This window comes from Phaenicophaeus curvirostris, chromosome 4 (assembly GCF_032191515.1).
Source record: "Phaenicophaeus curvirostris isolate KB17595 chromosome 4, BPBGC_Pcur_1.0, whole genome shotgun sequence".
NCBI lineage: Eukaryota > Metazoa > Chordata > Aves > Cuculiformes > Cuculidae > Phaenicophaeus > Phaenicophaeus curvirostris.
In genome coordinates this window covers 38,146,773-38,161,828 of record NC_091395.1, presented here as the reverse complement: position 1 = coordinate 38,161,828, position 15,056 = coordinate 38,146,773, and the positions used below count along the sequence as shown (strand labels likewise).

At 37.8% G+C, this 15,056-nt stretch overlaps 1 protein-coding gene across 9 annotated transcripts in view; it reads right to left on the bottom strand.

The window, feature by feature from the left end:
• MARCHF1 (membrane associated ring-CH-type finger 1) overlaps positions 1-15,056 on the bottom strand; it is a 235,509-nt gene that overhangs the window by 142,436 nt on the left and 78,017 nt on the right. For all 9 annotated transcript variants that reach the window (XM_069855813.1, XM_069855815.1, XM_069855820.1 and 6 more), the window contains exon 2: positions 14,863-14,941. The gene's annotated coding sequence lies outside the window, so the exon portion shown is untranslated. The remainder of the gene's footprint in view (positions 1-14,862; positions 14,942-15,056) is intronic.

The window sequence follows — 15,056 nt, the reverse complement described above, 5'->3', positions numbered from 1 at the left end:
ACTAACCAGTTTCTTCAAATCAAATGCTCATAAGGAGTTTATCTTATTTTGTTATCTTACTACATTAGCAATCCTCATATACCTTTTTACAGCAGAACAGCTCTAAGACTCCCTACCAATCTTGGGTGTAAAATAACATTTTTTTAAAATACTTTAAAGCCTCTGATCAGTATATAATGAGTAGAACAGAAAGGTAAAGGACAGAAGACAATTCTTACAACTGTTTTCTTCACGTGTGTTCAATACAGGGTAAAATTCATCCCCTGTTTTCTAATAATAAATATTGTAAGCAGGAAATACATTTTCACTATCATTAAAGGCAGACAGAAGAAGAATCTGTCTGAAAGCAAACACTTTATGCAGATACCAGACCATACTACACTAACTCCAGGTAATATGTGTGGAAAACCTGTTTCTTCAATGCATAAAAATATCTGGCTTAGTAACTAGAGATTGCATCGGTGATGATGTAAAATTTTTGAATGTACTAGTGGAAAACTATTTGAAATTGCATAGGGAAATCCAACAGATAGTTTGAAGTAAATATTTCTAAATAGCAAAAATAAAACAAAGAAATCACGAAGTTTAAAAGTTGCTGAAAAAAATGGCAAAAAATGGAAAAAAAAACCTGGGGAAAATCAATCAAGGCTTTGGACGATATCACTATTAGACTATACTATGTCAATTTAATAGGTACATTAGAAACAAATGCTAGCTGCAAGGCAAAAAAAGAACTCACAATCAATAAAATCAACCCTTTTCTAGGAGAGTATTTCTGAATTCTGCACCTGAAGATCTTTTAGTGCCTAAAACTGGGATTAGGCTTTGGATTTCCTGAAGAGTCTAAATAATTTGAAAGCACCTGCTAAACTGCAAAGGTGATTTAGCACTAAATTCCTTGGAAGTTCCACTATGAATGTGTTTGAAAATTGTATCCTTTTCACTTGCTGATGGCTTTAATCTACATTGAGTATCTTTGAAAGAGTTTCTTGATTTGTCCCTGGTTTTCTTCAAACAAAAGTCAGTGAAATTTTGGTCTTACCATATCAAAGACACATGAGATATCAAGTGTGTTTCATGACAGGAAAGACCCAATATTCAGGTATTTTTTAAATGGAAACCATGTATTTGCTAAAGTTGGCAAAATCTCTATTTTAGTCAAAATTCCTTGGGGAAATACTGTTAAATTTCTTCAGCAAAGCATGCATAACATTTCCATGTTTCCCAGGACAATGAATCTCAACACACCTTGAACAAAGCCTGCACCTTTAAATATTCACAAAAACTAATGAAGCACATTCTACATGGATTACCACTTTTTCTAATACCATCCATTGATAAACACTTAGTAGACTTAGTATTTCAAGGATCATCTGACTTAGAATAATATTCAATCTCGTAAATAGATGTAGGTATTTTTCTAGTTGGCTCTTGCTCACCAATATTACTCAGCTGTCTATAAAAGGTATCTTATCACCTAAATCTCATCCCAGTGGCTTTTTCATGCTTAAGGAGTAAACTTAAAACAAATTAACTGAAAACCCATAGCTCTCTTATCCCACTGAAACTTTCATTTCAGATAGAAAATGAAGTTAAAAATGACCCTTCACTAGATGACTTGCCCTCAATGATAGCGACACAACAGAGATTAAGATCTACAATAACACTACAGTAACACGCATTTACAAGGAAGACTAAAAAGCTGATGTCTACGGGACAAAAAGCACCGAATGAAGCACCTTTGCTGTGTCCTATCACCCAGCTAAGAATGAAATTCTTTTCACAACCCCAAGATATTGCTGTCCTGCTAGCTTAAAAAAAGATATGAGATTGCATCAACTAAGCCACAGCTATTAGTGGCACCAGGTCCAGAGTTTCATTACATTCATGACGCAAAGATAAAATTTCCCTTTTTTCTGCATGCTGTGAGGTCCACTCCTGGATCCAATTAACAGCAAGTACAAATGTGGTTTTACATCAAGCACCCTACAGTTGCAATTTTGGAATGGTTTGCTTTTGAAAAGTGTTGAAATTCCCCACTGTCCCCTGAATGTAAGTCCCTGGTAATACATGAGTAACAAAAAGCTGAGAAGGGCCCTCCTTTGAATTATACAGTTCAGCTTACGCAACACATGAGATGACCACGAGTATGACGCATGTATGAGTGTCTGCCTCCATATGCTGTCTGTGCAGTTATGATTGAGATTTCTTCATTTAACCAGTATTCACTATTTTTTCTAGGGAACTAACACTTCATTACAACTTCCCTTGTAAGCTTCTTTTTAAGAAACATTCTTTCAATCACAGCACAAGGCATAAGAAGGATGGAAGAAAAAAAGCTATGTTTAATGAAAATGCTATAAGCGTAAAACCTTATTTTCATCCTCTGTTTTTTATACGTTTAGACAGTAGGCATTCCTCCTATGGGAAAAGAATATTTCTTCGTATGCACATCCTATCTAGTAAATTAGAAACCTAGTCTTACTAAAATAAGAAATTTTAGGCAATATCAACATAAACAGACATATTTTGTTAAAAATGACAAAAGGAGAACAAATTCACCAGTTTTAAATAATCTTTATAACCCTTCCTAACTCTCACTACTTGCAGAAATAACACTGCTCAACTTATGTCTGTGAATACCATCTTTTCTTTCATTCAAAGAACACAATCATGAAAGCAACAAAGCATGGGTATTAGCATACCTTTATTGCAATAAACAAGAGAGACTATTGCTATGACTCTTCTAACAAACAAAGTAAGCATATTATAAGTACAACCTAATACGGTCAAATCAAAGCTTTGTGAAACCAATAAAAGGAAAGGAGATTTGAATGGGCAAAAGATTATGAATGGGCAAAAATTACCCTAAAACAAAGTTGACAAAAAAACCCCAAAACTATTCATATACTTGTTCTCTCAATTTTTTGAGGAAATTGTCACAGTTTCACACAGATAGTTGCCACAAGTTCAAAAATATTTACCACGACACTCTCACTTCACCAGTTTCACCTAAACAGCATGGAATCTAAAAGACTTTTACCTGCAGAAACACAGACAAAAAGGACAGATCATTTAATTGGAAGACATGAATGATGAAGAACAAAAATTAATAAAGAAATGAAAGATACATACAAAAAGTAGAGGAAGAACTGCAAGAACAGAAATCAAGGGCCTATTAAATGAAACAGTAAGGAAGAAAATTCACCAATTATTAAAGCCTAGAGTTCTCATAAAGAGACATTAAGTATCAGAAAACAACTAGACATTTTGTCGAAAGAAGAATTCTAGGGTATATTAAGAAAATCCAAATTTAGGCCCCAGGCGAGACTTATAAGAGCTAATAAAATAATACTGTTTAATTATCCCTGGTTATAAATACATCTCTCCAGACTGGTTCACATCTGCCTGCTTCAAAGTGTTTAACATGGCATCATTCCACTTTATAATAATGTTGGTATAATTATTACAGCTGTACTGAAATGTATATCTCAGGTATAACAAAACTAATACTTATGGTGAAACCATTAGGAATTGCTTTATGTGTACTATTAAGAAAATTGCAAATGAGAGAAATATTGCAGGTAAAGAATATGATGGCTTCCTTTTACACCTGTTTGTCCCATTATAATTCTGCTTATGCACAGGTCTCCTCTATTTTGTATATTTAACTCCATTTAAACAGTGTGACTTACTCAGGAAGAAAAATGACAAAAACATAATTTAAAAGAAAATACACACAATGTCTTCCAAAACAAAAAATCTCAGTTACTCTCAGGTCACCATAATTTGCTTTCATTTTTACTTCTGCTATCTTAAGAACTGAACTTCAGCTTTCAGCTTTTCTTTGTGAACAATCTAGTCGCCTTTTGTTACCTTTCAGGAAATGTCATCATTATAGCATCTTACAGAAAAATAGTTCCAGTACAACCCATTTATGCTTCCATTGCCAAGTCTGCATATCACAGCATCCTTTAAGCTATAATCCTCAACTGTCACAGCTGTGCCCCTTCTCCATATCAGAAGACTTGGCTATTCTCCCTTCTCAGGGATGTCTATGTTTGAGTAGATGGCAGCTAGGCACCCAGTGATAGACTCTTGACAGAAGTTAGGAAACCAAGGTTGTAAGGATCTTCCTGCCTTCTAATATCAATTGAGACAAAATGAATCATTATAGATAATGTAACCTACTACTTTAGCATGTGCAGTACTGTTGCCTTTTCAATCAAACATTTGAAAATGGAAACCAACTTCACTTCAAAATGGAAGTGGTTGTAATTCTCTTTCTTTGACTCATACACACTAGACGAAGAGTGGAAAAGTATATACGCCATCTAACCTTAGCCACTTAAAGTGTGTGGGGTCTACACTCCAAAGAAACTACTCTCCTCTATTAAGACAGATGTCTGAACAAATTTCATACTCAGTGAAATTAACATTAAATAGTCAATGTTATCTTAGCCTCAGGAATTAACTTTCTGGACATCTTACACAAACCAGTTTATCAATGGAAGTTTTCACTTTAGAAGGAAATCTTGAATGAATGCTGCAAAACATTCCAGGAAGAGTACTTTCCAACTTTATACATACACATATTTCTGTCTTCTATCTAATCGTTGAGTTCAGTTCATCTGTTCAGAAGGCACCACTTGCAAGTAGACAGCACTACTTTTAAAACTTAACTATCTGAAATAGTGGATATCGCAGAATAAATCATAGAATGGTTTGGGTTGGAAGGGTCTTTTAAAGACGATTTGGTTCCAACTCTCCTGCCATCGTCAGGGACACCTTCCACTAGACCAGGTTGCTCAAAGTCACATCCAAGCTGGCCTTGAACACCTCTAGGGATGGGGCATACCATGACTTCACTGGACAAGCTGCTCCAGTGCCTCATCACCCTCACAGTAAAAAATTTCTTCCTAATATCTAATCTAAATCTACCCACTTTCAGCTTAAAACCATTCCCCCTCATACTAACACCACACCCCCTGGTAAGGAGCCCCTCTTCATGTGCAAGTGTGTTTCTTACCATGGTCTGTGAAGGCAGTCTACGTGATCTTATATAAGTTGCAATGAAAGCAGATCTTTAGACTGATCAACAGCAGACAGACAGGTAAGGATTCATGTCACAGTAACTTAAATTTTCAGTGTTCATTCTAAAAATTGCTCAGTGTTAGCCCTCAGGACACTCCTCATTCCAGGTAAGGGTTTAAGGAATATAAGCTATTTGTGAACTACAGGACTTCATAATGGTCCCCAGCTGTCCCTTCATGAGATCCACCATTCCCCTCTTACTTACATACATGCTCTATGCCTTGCCAGGGAAGCCTCAGATGGAAGTAGGAAAGTGTGTGGCTAAAAAACAGCCACATGCTCAGCTAGAGGACAAGACAACCAAGGAATGTTGCAGGCTGTACCTGCTAGAAATTTTGGCCATATTTAAGCTACAGTTTACAGTTATAACTATATATTTTAGCTATTTAAACACATAAATACCACCTAACAGCAATATTTTCCAATTTTGCCATCAATTACAAGATGATTGAACCTGGAAAGGCCCAGGATTGCACCCTCAACAGCTACACAATACTAGTAATGAGAGATGGCATTGATGCACAAAACCTTGTTTTCCCAACATCTTCAATGCAGCACTGTATAATACATACTACATACACTGCCAGGCTAGTCAAGCAAAAAAAACCACAAGCTGCTAATACTTACTAGCTCCTAGTTAACAGAAAGCTGCAGAGAGCGACACAGACAAGATTTGCTTGCTTGCTTTTAGATTGACTTCTTACTATGATTGATAACAAAAATAGAAACATACAAAGGAAACATATCAGTATTCCCACTGCCCTCCTGTCAGTTTGACAGTCATTTATGATGTCCTTCTTGAGTTTATTTTCTGCTTAAATAAGCCTTCTGCTTATAGTCATGGTCACTTTGAAACAAAGTAAGAGCTGTACACAAATGATACATTAAAGCCTGAGGAGTGCAAAGGTCACACAAAATCTAAAAACACAGGCAACTTAACAGAGATTACTGCATACTTGAAAAGCAACGCTCTTAAAATGCACACATGATTTAAACAAAACCAAACAAACCTTACAGCTACATAGACCTAACATTAATGGAAAACTACTTATTTTCGGAGCAAAAGCACCTCTTGACATTGTAACTCTGTTTTCTAGCTACTAATTTCGTATCATTCATGCAAGGTACATTTACCTGAAATAGATTACAACAATAAATTGCAATCAAAATAATTATGAAATTATGAATTCATCTCTTCCACTCAAGTTTAGAGCCAAGAACCCATACATTTTTTCCAGAAAAATACATAAGTGGCAACAGAAATGGAGAATCATTAGACCATTTTCACATGAATCAGAACACAAATCAATGCTTCCGTTAGTCCATTACTAAATACTGATCATCTCTCACTTTATGGAAGTATCAGAGGGCCACAATTATTATGATCCCTCTGACTGCATCAGTAGACCATGGCAAGAATGATGCTGCAGAATGACATTTCCTGAGAAGGTCACCCTTAGACCTCCCTTCAGAGGAGGGAAACACAATGCTTGGTGATATATAAACTTCTGGGCAACATGAAGAAAGAAATTGTAAGTTGCTTCTCTATCAATATAAGGTTTCTCAGGAGTGTTCTGCTTTCAGTGGGTCAGATCAAGCTCCTCACGCAGCACCACAGAGGTGAAAGTCTTTCTACGGGCATTCTAGAGGTCCTGCTACACATCTTGTGCCTCTATAGTAATGAAATCCCTCCATAGCGTGCAGATCATCATAGAGAAGCTGAACCTTTCATCTGTTGAGAAGCTGAAGTAAGAATTTTTTGCCTGAAGCCAGATATTATGAGATGCAGACATAAAGCATTACAATATCATATCTCATGTAAAAATGCTGTACCTGTTTAGTGGTGCAAATTAAGCTAAAGAGAATCCTCTCTGCACTTATTTCTAAGATCGTTATAACTCTTGCTTTAACATGTGTTAATCTTGTTTGCAGGACAAACAACTATTTGCAAACAGACTCAGCAGAAACAATTTTCTCTGGTTTTTAATCCCAGGTACCCTTTCCTGCAAATGGACTAATTGCAGAGTAACGTCCAACAAGTGTAAAAAGCAAGTGAAGTATAAGTGACAGGCTATATAACTGTACTCATTTCTTCCCTTCCCAGCTACTTTGGTAGCATAATCAGATAGCCACCCTTAAGAGCAAGAAATGCAAGCTCAGTCTGAGGGAGGCTGTGAAGTCAAATCTTGTTGCATAATTTGGAAGCATATACTATGACCATTCCATGACAAATGAGAGAAATCAAAGCACTTATAATTCTTACCCACACATTCTGCAAACCCACACATAATTAACCAGAAACTTAATGATAAAAAAAGAATCCTAGAATTAATTAATGTTCTTTTTCACAACACTGAAAATAAACTAAGTAGCGGTCTTCCACTGAATTTGTAAAACATTAGACTACTCAAAAATAAAAAATAAACAGTATTAGTCAGAAGCCTTTACAGTTTGTACCATTCCTTCCCTTCTCTCCCACTAGACTTCAGAATTTTTTTTATTCATCAAAATACAGTTCTTTATCTTCAGCTCCTGAAAATTCCTTGCAATCATTTTTTCTGTTATCTCTGTCTTTTATTTATAGTTTTTCACCTTCAGCAAATTACAGTTATGTCCATATGAAAGGACATGAAAAGGCATGAAATTATACCTCAGCAAAGTATACAGCAGAGACAGATGTTGTATTTCTTAGTGCCATCAGTTCAGATTAATCAATTCATATTCCTTGCTATATCCTTTATTTTTAAAAGATCTGCATAAGTAATGAAGCAAAAGACAAAAGACTTTGCAATAATTCCATTCTCTTTACTCTGCAATACAGCTTTGTTCTAGCTTATGATCAGGAAAATGCTACAATTAAGACCTGTATTCCCCTGAATATATTCACAGAAGCCAACACAAAACCACATGCCACATAACATATGAGACTAAAGTTCAAGTCTGAGTTTAGTTCAGAAAGAAAAAAGAAAGGCACGAGTAGAGCAGAGGAAGATTCATCCCCAGTGATCACTAAAACCTTAATTAGAGCTGTGCAAGACACGCCTTGGAAATTAATGTGATCTAGGGTCTCGGAATCTTCTACAACAATAAAATCTGTGCTATCCTTCACCAGCTTCTATAATTTAAATTCTTACAACTGATTTTGGTAGTGTGTTTTTTTGGTTTCCAACTGCGTTAGTTTCACCTTTTGCAATACTAGCACTGGTCTCTCATTGATCTCCAAATAACTGTATTCTCAGTGGAATCAAAAGAAGGTATTTCAAATCTTTTTTTCCAAGGGCATGAGAAGATTAGTCGGGGAAACTAAATGCTCCAGAAATCCAGCAGGTGAAGTATTCAGAGAAAATTATGAACTCCTGTTTTCGCGCATCAGCAAACATAACTTTCATAAAGAGGAATACTTAATTATTTTGTCTGTGTAAACAGAAACATTTGTGCTCGTAAACTTGTATCAAAATGAGTAGCCATCACATTTAGGAATTGCTGTACATATAGAAACAGATTTCATACCACTACTTATTTTACATAGAACATATTAATAAACTTAACATTTCAATCTTTCATAAGCAAAGGACAGAAATGTTATTTTGATGGTGATCTGAACATAGAACAATCCAGTTGTGGCAAAAAATAGGTAGAAAAATATTTCTGTTTTCCTATTTTTTCACCAGCTAACATTACTAGAACAAAACCAAACTCTCTTTGCAATAAAAAATATAATAATTAAAAAACTGATCATAATGAAGTAACTGTCACCATGATCTACAAATCTCGATAACTTATATTGTTACTTGTCTGTGTATCATGACAGCCAGTTTTACAATACCGATTGATTTATCTGGAATACTACAAGATAAATTAAATGTGTAATGGGAATACTTTAATCAATATCACAATAAAGAGTATGGAAATATTTCCAGCAAAAACACTTGAGAAAAGTAAGTTGGAACTATCTCAGGGTTAAAAATCATTAGATTTCTCTCATTTGTACCACAATTTCAATACAGGATGGGGGATGATGTGACTGAGAGGAGCCCTGCAGAGAAGGACTTGGGGTTACTGATTGATGAGAGGTGCAAAACGTGCTGGCAATGTGCACTCGCAGCCCAGAAGGCCAAGCATATCCAGGGCTGCATCAAAAGAAGCGTGGCCAGCAGGCCAAGGGAGGTGATTCTACCCCTCTACTCCTCTCTTGTGAGACCTCATCTGGAGTACGGTGTCCAGTTCTGGAATCCTCAACAAAAGAAGGATATGGAACTGTTGGAACGGGTCCAGAGGAGGACTTCAAGGATGATCAAAGGGCTGGAGCACTACTGCTATGAGGACAGGCTGACAGAGTTGGGCTTGTTAACCTGGAGAAGAGAAGGCTCCAAGACGACCTTATAGCGACCTTCTAGGTCCTGAAAGGGGCCTACAAGAAAGCCGGGGAGGGACTTTTTACAAAGGCTTGTAGCAATAGCAGTAGGGGGAATGGCTTTAAATTGGAGAGGGTCAGATTTAGGCTAGACATAAGGAGAAAATTCTTCACAATTAGGGTGGTGAGGCACTGACACAGGTTGCTCAGGAAAGTTGTGGCTGCCCCATCCCTGCAGGTGTTCCAGGACAGGTTGAAAGGGTCCTTGGGCAGCCTGGTCCAGTGGGAGGTGTCCCTGACCATGGTGGGGGGGTATGGAAAAATCTTTAAGGTCCTTTATTCTGTGATTCTAACCTTTGCTTAGAAATTACTATTATCATCATCATCATCCTTTTTCTTCCTCTTAAATATGTGAAGTATAAAATGAATTGCAGCCTTCAGTAGGAAGCTGCATATATACGCTGCTTGGAGACATGCCTGTGTGATAGTGGACCCACTTCCTTAACAAGTGACTAGGTCAAGTACTAAAGATAGAGGTGTATGGGAGGATTTCAAATAAGCCAGTCCAGTCATCTGTGCAAATACAGAGTTGCTGCCATAGCTCATTAACTTATCAAGAACCAATTCAAAAGTGAATTCAAAGAAAACAGAACCAGAATTCCTTGTCTGCAGTTCTCCAAGTAAGATTTAATTGGTTAAATAAGGCATGTTATTCCTTCTGGCCTTCATATAGTGGCAGTCAGAAGTTATTCCAAACAGATATGATTTTATTACCTATTTTATTAGGCCTTTATTAAATGTATAATTAGTTTCTAGAAAATTTTCTCCTCCTCTTCTCAGTATTTCTCTCTGAAGCATCCCACCAAAGTAGGCAGACTTAATGATAAACCGTACATCCAACACTTAAAAGTAATCTGTATTGACTGATGTCAATCTGAAAAAAACCTGCTATTATGTTTATCTAAACAGTGCTTACAAGCTTCTTCCTGTTCACATTATCCCATAAGATTTCTCATCAGAAATTGTCAATGATATCCTTAGCATTTTCAAATGCCTACGGTCAAAATTGTACAATTAAACAAGAAATTAAGGTCCCTACAGCACAGATAATACTAGAGGCAAAAGTACATCCTCCTCTCTATAATGGCACCACACATGATCCAGACGCAGAAAGAGCACGAAGTCAGCATATTGGCAAAGTGATGGAGTAGAGCCCTTACACACTACTACCAGGGCATCAGACAGCAAAACACCTCAAGTACAGATTACAGATGCATAAATCTTCCATCATCTCCCAACAGTCCTGGAAGACTGGGTAAGTCCCACTGGACTGGAGGCTGGCTGATGTTGTGCCCATCTACAAGAAGGTTCGCAGGGAGGATCCAGGGAACTACAGGCCTGTCAGCCTGACCTCAGTGCCAGGAAAAGTCATGGAGCAGGTGATCTTGAGTGCTATCATGAAGCACATGCAAGAGAACCGGGTGATCAGGCCCAGTCAACATGGGTTCACAAAAGGCAGGTCTTGCCAAACTAACCTGATCACCTTCTATGACAAAGTGACTCGGCTGCTGGATGAGGGAAAGGCTGTGGATTTGGTCTTCCTGGACTTTAGTAAAGCCTTTGACACAGTTTCTCACAGCATTCTGCTTGAGAAACTGTCAGCCTCTGGCCTGGACAGGCGCACACTCTCCTGGGTGGAAAACTGGTTGGATGGCCGGGCCCAGAGAGTGGTGGGAAATGGTGTGAAATCCAGCTGGAGGCCAGTGACAAGTGGGGTTCCCCAGGGCTCAGTGCTGGGTCCAGCCCTGTTCAATGTCTTTATCAATGACCTGGATGAAGGCATTGAGTGCACCCTTAGCAAGTTTGCGGACGACACTAAGCTGGGTGGAAGTGTTGATCTGCTGGAGGGTAGGGAGGCTCTGCAAAGGGATCTGAACAGGCTGGACTGCTGGGCAGAGTCCAATGGCATGAGGTTTAACAAGGCCAAATGCCGGGTCCTGCACTTGGGGCACAACAACCCTATGCAGTGCTACAGACTAGGAGAAGTCTGTCTAGAAAGCTGCCTGGAGGAGAGGGACCTGGGGGTGTTGGTTGACAGCCGACTGAACATGAGCCAGCAGTGTGCCCAGGTGAACAAGAAGGCCAATGGCATCTTGGCTTGTATCAGAAACGGCGTGACCAGCAGGTCCACGGAGGTGATTCTCCCTCTGTACTCGGCACTGGTGAGACCGCTCCTCGAATCCTGTGTTCAGTTCTGGGCCCCTCACCACAAGAAGGATGTTGAGGCTCTGGAACGAGTCCAGAGAAGAGCAACAAAGCTGGTGAAGGGGCTGGAGAACAAGTCTTACGAGGAGCGGCTGAGAGAGTTTAGCCTGGGGAAGAGGAGGCTGAGGGGAGACCTCATTGCTCTCTACAACTACCTGAAAGGAGGCTGTAGAGCGGAGGGTGCTGGCCTCTTCTCCCAAGTGATGGGGGACAGGACCTCAAAAGGGACATGGCCTCAAGCTCTGCCAGGGGAGATTTAGGCTGGACATTAGGAAAAAATTCTTCACAGAAAGGGTCACTGGGGACTGGAACAGGCTGCCCAGGGAGGTGGTTGATTCACCTTCCCTGGAGGTGTTTAAGGCACGGGTGGACGACGTGCTAAGGGGCATGGTTTAGTGTTTGATAGGAATGGTTGGACTCGATGATCCGGTGGGTCTCTTCCAACCTGGTTATTCTATGATTCTATAAATGTCCACTAGTGCTAAGGACCAGTGATAGATCATTATCTTTCAGGAGCAACAGGCTTGGGAAGAACAAGCTGAAGCCTGTACTTCCTAAAGAACAAGATCGTTTCTTAGCCCACTTGAATCTTTTTAAGGAGTACAGGCAGGTTTTTAGATCACTGTAATTCTCAAGTTACAGGACTTCAAAGCAAATTGCTTCTTCCTATAAGTGTGGTTCCACATGGATGACTTTTATATCAAGTGCACAAGTATACACAAAGCAGAATGCTTTGTATAACAAGAAAAATTATGGCAATGAATTTTAGGACTATGGCATCTTTGATATTTTAGGACTATGGCACCTTGGATATAATTTATTAATGCCCATACTCCATTAGTATCACAGGTATGCTAATGGTTGCTCATATTACACACCAAAAAGAGGTCCACTAGCACTTCAAAGGAGCAGATACGGGACCAGTTCTTAGGCCAGGGGAAGAAGACATGCCTCCATGCTTGCATATTGCCAGTCTTCTAACCAGGCTTCAGAACTGTCTATAACTATACAGTAACAGACAACATTTTGGGTCAGAAAAAACACCCATATTTTCTGCTATTTTGTCCTCATACGGAGTCACACTATAAAATCAGATGGAAATCAGCATATTCAAAGGACTCCAAATAACACATGTATCATCTGGGAGGCTACAAATGTACTTTATAGTGCTCAGTATGTGATGCAGCTCTCAACTTTGCATCCTGTCTAAGACTTTTTTCCATGTTCTCATTTAAGATTTTTCTAAATTAAGTCCATACTTTTTCAATAAATGTTCTTCTATCTTCAACAAACATAAATATCTACAACTGACAGACCCCCCACCCCCATATATATACACATATACACATAAAGCCTTGCATTTCTCAGAGAGGCATGAAGACGCGAACAAAGCAATTAAAAGAGAAGATGAAGTTGAAATAAATTTGCCCATTCTAATTCAATCTTACTTTTTTCAGTTTATTTGATGTTTTTAAGGCCACTGTTATGATACTGGATATCCACTTGCCTGACTACTGCTAAGCAACTAAGCCTACCAAATAATACCGAAAATCCGACAAATTCAGTTATTAAGGCAGCATTATCAGAGCAGCAGTATCTCTTCTTTCTTCCTTGACTAATCAGAAAAGTATCCTTGAAATATCCTGGTATATCCCCTCTACATTCATTGATAAAACCAAAGGAAACACTTCATCATCTGAGTGATTTTAATGTATTTAGGATAACACGGGCAATCGCTGAAGTTTTGCCAGTACTGTGTGAATATTAATAGAATGAAGACAATAATGTTCACTTTTTACTTTACAAAATGACGTGCTAATCTCTAACAGTCTTTCTTGTATTTGCACTTAATTTATAGTTGTTTCAACATTTACGAAGTTATACCAGAGGAGTAAAGAAACCCTAAAAAAAATAAGTTTTTTGGGGGAAAATTAGAAATAATTATTAGAACATTTCCTGACACTTCATAAAAAGCTTGAAGTGTGGGAGACTAGAATTTGCAAGTTTTAATTTGTTTGAAAGTGATGCCAAAACTAATTACCTGTGCTGTCCAGATACATGAGCTGCTGCTACTTTAAAATAGAATACTAGGTAAGGAAAAAAAATCTGAAGTAATTATTTTTAAAAGGATTAAATAGCTACTATCCCTTCCAAAACAATTTTTGCTAATACCGTCCTCTTACAGCTTACAGGTACATACTAACTAGATGATATTTAGTTAAAGTAAGATTGAAGAGGGAAAAAAATCAATATACTGGCTAAATTCTAGCTAGTAAACTCCCAGCCTCCCTCAAGATATACCTTTTATGTGTATTTTCATGTGATACCTAGGTAGGCAACTTTTCCAGTCCCTAGCAAATAGTTTATTTTCAAATTATAACTTTAACTGGACCTAAGAACTGAATTCTGTTCTCAGCTCTGCCATCAGCTATAGAAATCTGCCAAAGTCAACAGTAAGTCTAATGCTTCTGGTTCTTTGTTTAAAATGGATCTTCTAATATTTTTCTTGCACTATTAGTAGGAGGACATATTCATCTCTCCCACTTGCCTAAGTATTTTGATGTAGACAATTAGACTCAAGATAAAAACAGAAGTTTAAATTCCTAAGTGGGGTTCATTCTGCAATGTATATAAAATTAAATTATTTCACTATAGCTCAAAGAAAATTCTTTGCCACAAGTGGCTTAACTGTAAAGAGCACTGTGATTTGATAACACTGCAAAAGTTGCCCGATCCAGAACATGTCTGAGTCACAGCAGGCACCTGCACAATCTTTGCTGAAGAACTTTTCAGTGGAAAAGTTTCATACTCTGAAACAGGATTGGATGTTCTCTGTAATTTCTTCACTTTTAAAAGAATTTCTGAAAAATGAGCTAAAAATAAGCATGCATCACAGTGGATGTATAACATGCAATGACACGACATAAAAATCTTGCTCATTATATTCAAAACTTTAATAGAAGAGGCAACATGTTTGTTTGCTCTTCACTAAAACATAGCAAGTTAATAATAGCAGGCATTAAACATAAGGCACTTGGTAGAGTTTTCTTCATAATCAAACTGCAAGCCAAAATGCCACCATAAACCATTTTCTCCCAATAATATGAATGTAATTCAACATTTAACTACAAAAAAAAAGAAGAACTTACAGGTAAAGCAATCTTTTAGTAAATTTCTGCTATGACAGAGCTTCACGTGGCCTTTCACATTAATTCCTGTGTTCATTTCCTAGAACAAACAGAAACAAGACATGTAAAACCAGTTATATCACATTGAAATACTGTATACCAAAAGCAATAGACTCAAATCATATTATGAAGCAAGCCTTGGAAATTTTTTTCAT